This window comes from Bos javanicus, chromosome 19, assembly GCF_032452875.1.
Source record: "Bos javanicus breed banteng chromosome 19, ARS-OSU_banteng_1.0, whole genome shotgun sequence".
NCBI classification, from domain to species: domain Eukaryota; kingdom Metazoa; phylum Chordata; class Mammalia; order Artiodactyla; family Bovidae; genus Bos; species Bos javanicus.
Window position 1 is genome coordinate 34,670,455 of NC_083886.1, and position 10,144 is coordinate 34,680,598.

The 10,144-nt window shown below is 43.8% G+C and overlaps 1 pseudogene; it reads right to left on the reverse strand.

Moving 5' to 3' along the window:
* Positions 1-1,806: 1,806 nt before the first annotated feature.
* On the reverse strand, positions 1,807-4,709 carry LOC133231442 (enhancer of rudimentary homolog; annotated as a pseudogene).
* Between the last annotated feature and the right edge of the window lie 5,435 nt (positions 4,710-10,144).

Genomic DNA, 10,144 nt, shown 5'->3' on the forward strand with positions numbered 1-10,144 from the left:
TGTTCAGTGGGCATCTGAAGGCTGTAACACTCCCGCCCAGACCAAGTGGGTCAATGTCCAGGCTCACCGGAAGGCACTGTGGTACAGGAGACAATGGGCTCCAGTGCACAGCGTTGTCCCTCAGACCCCAGTGGACATCAGCAGGGCAGTGACCTGTTTGGTCACGTCTAAATGAAAAAATATTTTTGTGTGTTCCTCAATTAGGTAAAGACTTCTTAATTATGATACCACAAATGTAATCTGTAAAATAAAACATTGATAAATTGGAATTAATTACATTCTATCTGCCCAGGGACTTCCCTGGTAGTCCAGTGGCTAGGACTCTGCACTCCCAGTGTGGTGGGCCCAGGTTCAATCCTTGGTTAGGGAACTGGATCCCATAAGCCACAACTAAGACTCAGTGCAGCCAAATAAATATTTTAAAAAATAAAATCTATGTCCCAAACCCTCATATAGGAATATGATGATAACATACTTGCAAATCAGATTCTAAAATCATTAGATGGTTAAATACTATTCTCCCTGGAAGTCTTTGGGGAATGTGGCCATTTAAAAAAAATTGACTAGCACTATATTTTTAAAACTTTGGGTAGCTATACCAACTCAGAGAGCTTGCCTGGGTTTTTCTCCAAACCTGCCTGATCATTTGTCTGATCTTGCTTCTTTTATTCATTCAGCAAATTTACTGAGTGCTTACTTACAGTCCTGGCGTGCTGCAGTCCACAGGGTCACAAAGAGTCAGACACGACTTAGCAACGGAACAACAATGTTCCAGGCATAGGTCAAAGCCCTGAGAACGTGATAATGAACAAGACAGATGGAGTTCCTGGTTCAGGGAGCTCAGTTTCTCGTAGGGAGGCAGATGACAAAACAAAACGATCTTTAACGTATTAGGTAGTGATGAGGGCTATGGAATAAAGCTAAGGTTAGAGAGAGATGCTGCTCTATTAGGTAGCACAATGGCCTCTGAAAAGGTGGGCGTTTGAGCAAACACCTGCTTAAGGTGAAAGAGCCTGTCACACAAGTAAGGCGCAGAGAGTGGAGAGTGGATTCTGGCAAAAACACAGCTGGAGAATGCTTGCTGAGGTCCAGGGATGCAAAGGAAGCTGTGACTGGAGCTCAGAGTGAGAGCGAGTGGCGAGAGGCCAGCCAGGGGTTGGGGAAGGTCTTATGTGGACTGGTTCATAGGCGACGGTGAAGAGTTTGGATTTTACCCTAATTTTGATGGGACGTCCCCTCGTCTGTCTTGCTCACTGCTATATCCCCAGGGCCATGGACAGGACCTGGCACATAGGTAGCAGAGTTGTTTGTTTGTTTTTCCCAAATCCACCTGTAGATTTAAGCATCTCTGATCAAAATTATTATTTTTTTTTTTTCTGGACTTCTTGTCCCCAGGACTCCGGCCGCGCCGGCCCCCAGACTGCTGCAGCTGTCCGTGCTCAGCGCTCATCCTCCTGGTCCTCCCGGCGGCGCTCTGATCAAAATTATAACAGGATTTTATGGGGGACTTGAACAGCAAATCTAAAATTTTTAGGGTGACTTCCCCGGCAGTCTGTGGTTAAGATTCCTCCCTTCCACTGCAGGGGTGTGAGTTTGATCCCTGGCTGGGGAATACAGCATGCCTTTGGAATGGCCCCCCCCAAAAAAAAAATTTTTTTATATGGATGTGCAAAGGTCTGAGAACAGTCAAGACACTCCTGAAGAACCAAGATATCAAGCCTTTATTACATTTTAAAGTTATAATAAGACAGTGTGATCAGCTCAGGATCAGTAAAACAGACTAGAAGCGCAAAGAAAAAGCCATGCATATAAAAAAGCCTAATATACATTCAGTAAAGAAGGGACTGTTGGAAAAAATGAAAATAAATCCCTGTTCAGTACCACACCAAAAACTAAATTATGGCCCAGATTTAGGCCTTAACTGTGATAGGCAAAACTTTATATTTTTTTACAAGGACATCTAGGCAAATATCTTCATGACCAAGGAAAAGAGCTTTGGTAGATCTTTCATAAATTCAACTACATTAAAACTGGGCACTTGAATTACTTCTAGTGAAACTGAGAAACTCAGTTTTATTTATTTTTAACTAAAGAACATTTATTTGTTTTTCACCAAGACTTTGTCTTGAGGACGTAACTAAACTGCGCCACCACTCCCAACCCCAATTTGAAGGAGGATTAGTACAGTGGATGTTATAAATTTATAAAGCAAGTATGAACAGTTTGAGGGACTGGAACCAACGTTAACTGACAAAAACCAACTTCCATCTAAATCATCGTAAAAATGTTTAAGTAATAAAAAGGGGGGGGGGCAAAGGCGGTTGCAGATTGAACAAGATCATCACATTTTATCTAATACATTCAATTCTGGCTAGGGTATACCAAAATGGAAACAGGATAAATATAATACAAAAGTTCCACTACAGCACACTGCACACAGCTGTGTTCCAAGCCACCCCTATCCCCCTAATGCTTCCAAACTCAACCGTTTCCCAGCCTGTTGGGCCTGGTGATGAAGGAGCACGTAGATCTTCTCTTTAATCCAATGTTTGTTATAAGGCTGGTATGTCTGGGTATCAGCTCTGTAAACAATGCAGCTGAGGTCTGCCAGGTCATCAATAAAATCAGACAACTGACTGATATCGTATGTTATAGAGGGGCTGTTGGAATTCATTTTCTTCAGATGTTCTTCATACATTTTACAAACACCTACCATATACTCATTCACAGATTCATAGCGTAAGTTCTGCCTTCTGGGCTCTTGGTAGGCTGTGCTAGTAGGATGGTGTGAGACATTGCGCCAAAGTCTCCTGCTGCAGCCCAGAAACTCGGTTTTAAATTGTATTTAATTTTAATTGTTGTCACAAATGACTAGTGGCTGCCAAATTGATAGCACAGATCTAGAGTATATGGAGAAGGAAGTGGCAACCCACTCCAGTGTTCTTGCCTGGAGAATCCCAGGGACGGAGGAGTCTTGTGGGCTGCTATCTCTGGGGTCGCACAGAGTTGGACACGACTGAAGCGACTGAGCAGCAGCAGAGTATATGAAGAATATAGAAGAGGAAATAGGATGGGATAAACATAAAAAGCTGGGGTTTCCCAGGTGGCACTAGTGGTAAAGAACCTGCCTGCCAGTGCATGTAGATGTAAGAGACACAGGTTCGATTCCTGGGTCAGAAAGATCCCCTGGAAGGGAGCATGGCAACCCACTCCAGTATTCTTGCCTGGAGGATCCTGTGGACAGAGGAGTTTGGCGGGCTACAGTTGGGGTTGTGAAGAGTTGGACAGGACTGAAGTGACTGAGCATGTATGCAAACATAAAAAGTTGCTCAAGATGATCAAGAATAAACAAATTAAAACCATGGTGAGATACCACTTCATAACCTCCAGATGTGCAGGAATTAAAAAGTCAGACAATATCCACAGTGGTGAGAGTTTAAATTGTTACAACTCCTTTGGAAAACAAAATTGAGCAAGAATATTTCCTGGATCCAGCAATATCACTTTAGTTATTATAGAAGAAAAATTATCCTCAGTCTGGCCTGTGAATTTACATAATTCACAAACAGGTAGCATTTCTAATAACATATTTGAGCAATTTTATGATAGATTATAACCAAAATACCAAAATAAGATCTCTTCTGAGATAGTAGATACCCATACTTTAATTCGAGTCTTAAGATGTTTTTTTTCTGGCTGCACCTCATGGCACATGGGATCTCAGTTCCCTGGTCAGGGGTTGAACCTGTGCCCCCTGCATTGGAATCTGGAAGTCTTAACCACTGCACCACCAGAGAAGTCCCCAAGAGTCTAAAGATCTTTTTATTTATTTATTTATTGAGTCTAAAGATCTTTAATTAGATGTTTCTATTATACACAGTCTAACAGAGATTACTGTGGTGATGATTTGTAAGAAGTTGGTCTTCATCCTCATTGCTATCATAGAGCTCCTAAAACCCTAGGAATTTTCTAAGTGGTCAGAGTGATAAAAATTTCTTGTTATTCATAACGAACACCTTTCAACCTTCCAAGAGTTTGTGTTAACGAGGCGACTTTTGGAAAGGCCTTGAATTTGGGGGCTGTTTGTCAGAAGGTTGGAAGCTTAAGCCCTCCTCCCCCACCTTTAGGGAGGAGAGAAGAGCTTGAGGTTGAATCAGTCGTCAGTGGCCACTGATTTCATCAATCACACCTACGTAGTGAAGCCTGCATAATGACTTACGGCAAAAAACCGTCACAATACTGTAGTTATCCTCCAATTAAAATTAAAAACAAATCTCTAAAGTACGGGGTTTGGAGAGCCTGTGACGGTGAACAGTGGAGCTGGGACTAGTGGCAGTGAGAGTGGTCCCAGAGAGGAATGGAGGGTCTGTATCCCTTCCCACATTCGTGGCCCTGTGCGTCTGCTCCCGAGATACGTCCTCTGTGATAGACTGGGGATCTGGTGGGTAAACAGTTTTCCTGGTGTCTGTGAGCCGGTTGAACAAATCAGTCAAACTCCATGAGGAAGGAGGCCGTGGGCCTGGGTCAGAAGCACGGGTGACAGCCTGGACTTGGAATTGGTGTCTGGGAAAGGGGAGGTGAGGGGACAGTCTGGTGGGACTGAGCCTTTAACCTTTGGGATCTGATGGTGACTCCAGGCAGGTGGCATCAGATTTAGTTAAATTCTAGGACACCTAGCTGGTGTTGGAGGATTCCTTGGTAAAGGACCACCCCCTCCCCCACCCCCACCTTGTCTGTCAGAACCCTTTGTTCTTATAGCAAGACTGTAATAAAACCTTGGCATGTACTCAAATAATTAAGTTATCTGAAAAGATTTTTAAACACTATATCCTAGAGAATCGCTTGCACACCTGCCCCAGGGGATATGAACAAGCTTGATCATAGTAGCATAGTAGCAACATCTAAACCTGTATCTTTGTCACCAGTGACATGGATATTGTGGGATGTTCATTCTGTGAATACTGTGCACCAGTGAACATGGATCAGCCCCCACTACACATGTACACAGGGATGATTCACAAAAGAACAGTCTCAGAAGAACGCATACAGTGCTATTTTACTTACATAAAATTCAAAACCAAGCAAGACTAAACACCATCTAAATACATGTACCTTGTTTGTTGTTGTTTAGTCACTAAGTCGCATCTGACTCTTCAGCAACCACATGGACTGTAGCCCGCCAGGCTCCTCTAGCCATAGGATTTCCCAGACAAGGATACTGGAGTGGGTTGCCATTTCCTCCTCCAGGGGCTCTTCCCAACCCAGGGATCGAACCTGCATCTCCTGCACTACAGGCGAATTATTTACCTCTGAGCCACCTGGGAAGCCCATGTAGATGTACATACACAGGTGATAGGGCTTCCCTCATAGCTCAGTCAGTAAAGACTCTGCCTGCAATACAGGAAACCCAGGTTTGATTCCTGGGTCAGGAAGGTCCCCTGGAGAAGGAAATGGCAACCCCCTCCAGTATTCTTGCCTGCTGAATACCATGGACAGAGGAGCCTGGCAGGCTACAGTCCTTGGGGTCGCAAGAGTCAGACATGACTGAACCACCACCACACGTGATTAGATAAGCAGCAGAGTCAGGGTGGTGGTTACTTCTTAGAGAGCAGGGAGGAGGATGTTGGGAATATTATAAAAATGGACAAAAGCTCCATTCGTTAATCTAGTTGGACATTCTTTTTATTAATGTAATTTGACCTGTACATATATATTCCGTAGTTACTGTAACAATGAGGAGCTGCAGCTCGCAGGCACTGGGACCACTGCCATTAGGAAGCTCTGCCCCCTGGCACTCTGGGGTGGGACTGCCAGCAAGTGTGGGTGCAGGTGCCAGCGTGGAGCTCCTGTCCTCGGAGCAGGTCCTCTGGTGCCAGGCCCTGGGACTGCTGCAGCTCAGCCTGTTTACCTGGAAACAGCTGGGCTGTATTTGTGGAGGGTATTTATGAGCAGCAAGGTATGCCCACCACACCCCTGGGCAATGGAGGGCTGCCTGCCCCCTACCCAACGCAGGATGTTCTCGGGACTGCGGGGCCCTGAGAGGTGTCTGGGCGGGGGCCTTTGGTACCGTGTGAAACCCAATCAGTTAAGAAAGGAGCAGCTTCTTCCTTGGAAAAAAGACCATGCAAAACAAAAAAGCTTAAGGAGCTAAAAAAAAAAATCACTCTTGCTGCTGTGAGGGAGTAGGAGGGGAGGTAGGAGACTTGAACGCAGGGAGCTCATTTGGGAGGGGCATTAGCTGGGGTTCCTGTGAGTGCAGTGGGTGTGGGAGGAAGTTTCAGGCAACCAAGGTCATTGCCCTTCCCTCTGGCATGAGCCCTCCCGCCTGCTAGCTGTGTGAGCACGAGTTACCTACACCCTCAATTTCCACATCAGGAGAATGTGGACACTCACTGTGCCTGCCTGAGTACCCTCAGACACAGTATGTGAAACACCTGTTGGTGCTGTGCCTGGTGCTCAGGACCACCGACCATGTAGAATTGCCCAGAGAGAGGGTAACTCAGGAGCAGTCAATCAGCTTGCCAGGTCCTATGCCTGCCAGCTTGAGTCTGCCCGGAACGGAGACTTCATGTTCTGATCGGCACAGAAGTTAGTGGTGGCCTCGCAAATCCTCAGAAAACAGAAGTTACCGTTGGCATGTCCGTAGGAGGGAGGAGAAATTGATATAAATAGCAGCAGGGACAGCAACAAGCCTGTCACAGGACCAGAGAGATTTGGGTACTCCTCCTGTGGTTGAGAGGGACAGTGAGGCTGGCCCACCCTAACGTCTGCTAGGTGCTTTCTGCACCTGCAGGTAGTCAGAAAGTTTGCAGGTAGCCTCAAGCCTGCCCGTGGGTACAAAATGATGCCTCTAAGAGTGGGCACTAACCCCCTGAGGCTGTGCCTGCCTGGTCTGTGTGTCACAGGGACTCCTGCCCTCTGGTGGCAGGTGTGGGTTCTGCACACTCCAAGGAGCTGAATCAGCCTAGGCTGTACAGTCCATGGGGCTTCCCAGGTGGCGCTAGTGGTAACAAACCCGCCTGCCAACGCAAGAAACAGACGCCAGGCCAGTTCAATCCCTGGGTTGGGGAGATCCCCTGGAGAAGGGCATGGCAACCTACTCCAGTATTCTTGCCTAGAGAATCCCATGGGCAGAGGGGCCTGGTGGGCTACAGCCCATACTGTTGCCCAGAGTCGGACATGACTGAAGTGACTTAGCAAGCAAGCAAGCAATACAGTCCATGGGGTGACAAGAGTTGGCCATGACTTATCAACTAAACAACAAAAACAACCTTCAGTCTCAAGCACAAACTGTATCAGAAAAGCATGCTTGCCTTTGGAGAGCAATATCATTTACTCTCTTATGCATCTATATTTCTAGCAATTCTGGCCAAAATCATGGGAACTTATGCTTTAGAAAAAAGCAAATCGAATACACTGTTCTATTTTCAGATTCCCTTTTCCTAAAATCCTGTGCAGATTTGCCAAGGGTTTTCATGTTTTTCTTTTAAAGTTGAGTGTTCCCTGTTGTCTTTATGCCAGCACATTATACTCTGGGTCTATCCACATCCTGAGTCACCAGAGACCTCGTTATGTTGATTTTAGGGGCTGGACTAGAACCAAAAGATGCCCACTTAAATTTTATTTATTTATTATTTATTTGGCTGCGCCAGGTCTTAACTGCATATGGTACTTGGGATCTTCATCTTAGTTGTGACACGTGGAATCTAGTTCCCTGACCAGAGATCGAACTCAGGTCCACTGCATTAGGAGCTTGGCATCTTAGCCACTTGGTCACCAGGGAAGTCATGTGTGTATATAATGGCTAAAAGTAGCCATTATCTTCCAGTTCTGGAGGTCAGAGGTCCAATGCAGATCTTACTGGATAAAATCAAGGTGTCAGTCAGGCTGTGTTCCTTTTTATTTTGGCCGCACCACGTGGCATTTGGGATCTTAGTTTCCTGACCAGGGATCTAACCTGTGCCCCTTGCATTGGGAGTACAGAGTCTTAACCACTGGACCACCAGGAAAGTTCCTACATTTCTTTAAAGAAATTTTTTAAATTGAAGTATATAGTTGATTTACAATGTTGTGTTAGTTTTTGTTGTACAATGAAATGATTCAGTTATGTATATATCCTTTTTTGTATTCTTTTCCATTATGGTTTATCACAAGATCCTGGATACAGTTCCCTGTGCTACACAGTAGGACCTTGTTGTTTATGCATCCTATATCAATAGTTTACCTCTGCCAGTCCCAAACTCCCAGTCCTCTCCTCCCCGCTCCCCTTCTCCTTGGCAACCACAAGTCTGTTCTCTATGTCTGTGGGTCTGTTTCCGTTTTGTAGATATATTTTAGATTTTACATATAAGTGATATCATATGGTATTTGTCTTTCTCTTTCTGACTTACTTCACATAGTATGATAATCTCTAGTTGCATATATTTTAAATATATATGTCTGGCCTAGAACTCACATCCAGACATAAAGAAGTCTTACATATCAAACAAGCCAACGTAGTGCCTATCAACAGGCACTTTAGAGAGATGTCCAAGTGGTCAATAAGCACATGAAAACGTTTTTCAACATCACTGCTTGTCAAAGACATGCATACACAAAAAAAACAACCCGACCAGAAAGGCTAAATTTGAAAAGACTGACAATACCAAATGTTGTGGGGGTATAGCATACCCGTGACTCTCATACACGGGTGGAGTATAAAATGGTGTGGTCTTTGGAAAGCTCTTTAGTAGTACTTGGAAGAGCATACTGCTAATCTATGACCCAGCAATTTCACTCCTAAGTATATACCGAAATGAGTTCACAGACAGACTTTTCACAAATGTAAATAACAGCTTTATTCATAATAGCCCCCAAGGTGGAAACAACCTGAGGAGAATCCACCAACAGGAGAATAAATTGTGATGTATTCATGTCAAATATTACACAACAGCAAATAAAATCATGATACACAAAACAACATGGATGATTTTCAAAAACATTATAGTGAGTGAAAGATGTCAGACATGCTGTTTTTAAAGGTTCCAGAATAGGTAAAACTAACCTCTGGTGATAGAAGGCAAAATACTGGTCCCCTCTGTTCTTTCACCTGAGGGAAACTCTCTAAACTGCTGGAAGTGTTCTATATTTGAGTTGGTGGTGGTTACGTAAGCTATATACTTAAGATATGTGGATTTTGCCAGCAAAGGAAACCATAAACAAAGTGAAAAGACAACCTGCGGTAAAGGAGAAGATACTTGCAAATAGCACAACCAGCAAGGGTTTAATTTCCAAAATAAACAGCTCATACAACTCAAGAACAAAGAACCAAAACACCCAATCAAAATATAGGCAGGAAACCTCAATGGAAGACATACAGATGGCAAACAGGCACATGAAAAGTTGCTCAGTATCACTAATTATTAGAGAAACACCAGTCAGAATGGCTGTCATTAAAAAGTCTACAAAAAATGCTGGGGAGGGTGGAGAAAATGGAACCCTCCCACACATTCAAATGATACTGTAAATTGGTACAGCCACTGTGGAGAACAGCACTAAAAAAAATGAAAAGTAGAACTGCCATATGATCCAGCAATCCCACTCTGGGCATTTATCTGGACAAAACTATAATTCAGAAAGATACATTCATCTCTGTATCAAAGCAGCACTATTTACAATAGCCAAGACATGGAAGCAGCCTACTTGTCCATGACAGATGAATGGATAAAGAAGATGGGGTACATATATACAATGGAATATTACTCAGCCATAAAAAAGGAATGAACTAATGCCATTTGCAGCAACATGGATGGCCCTAGAGATTATCATACTAAGTGAATTGAGTCAGGAAGAGAAAGAGAAATACCATATGATACTACTGATATGTGGAATCTGAAATATGACACAAATGAATTTGTTTACTAAGCAGAAACAGACTCACAGACATAGAGAACAGACTTGTGGTCGCCAAGGGGGAGCGGAGTGGCGAGTGTTGGATTGGGAGTTTGGTGTTAGCAGATGTAAATTATTATATATAGAATGGATAAACAAGGTCCTATCAAATAGGGAATATCAATATCTTATAAATCATAACAGAAAATACAAAAAAGAATATATATATGTATAAATGAATCACTTTGCTGTACACCAGAAACCCTGTAAATCA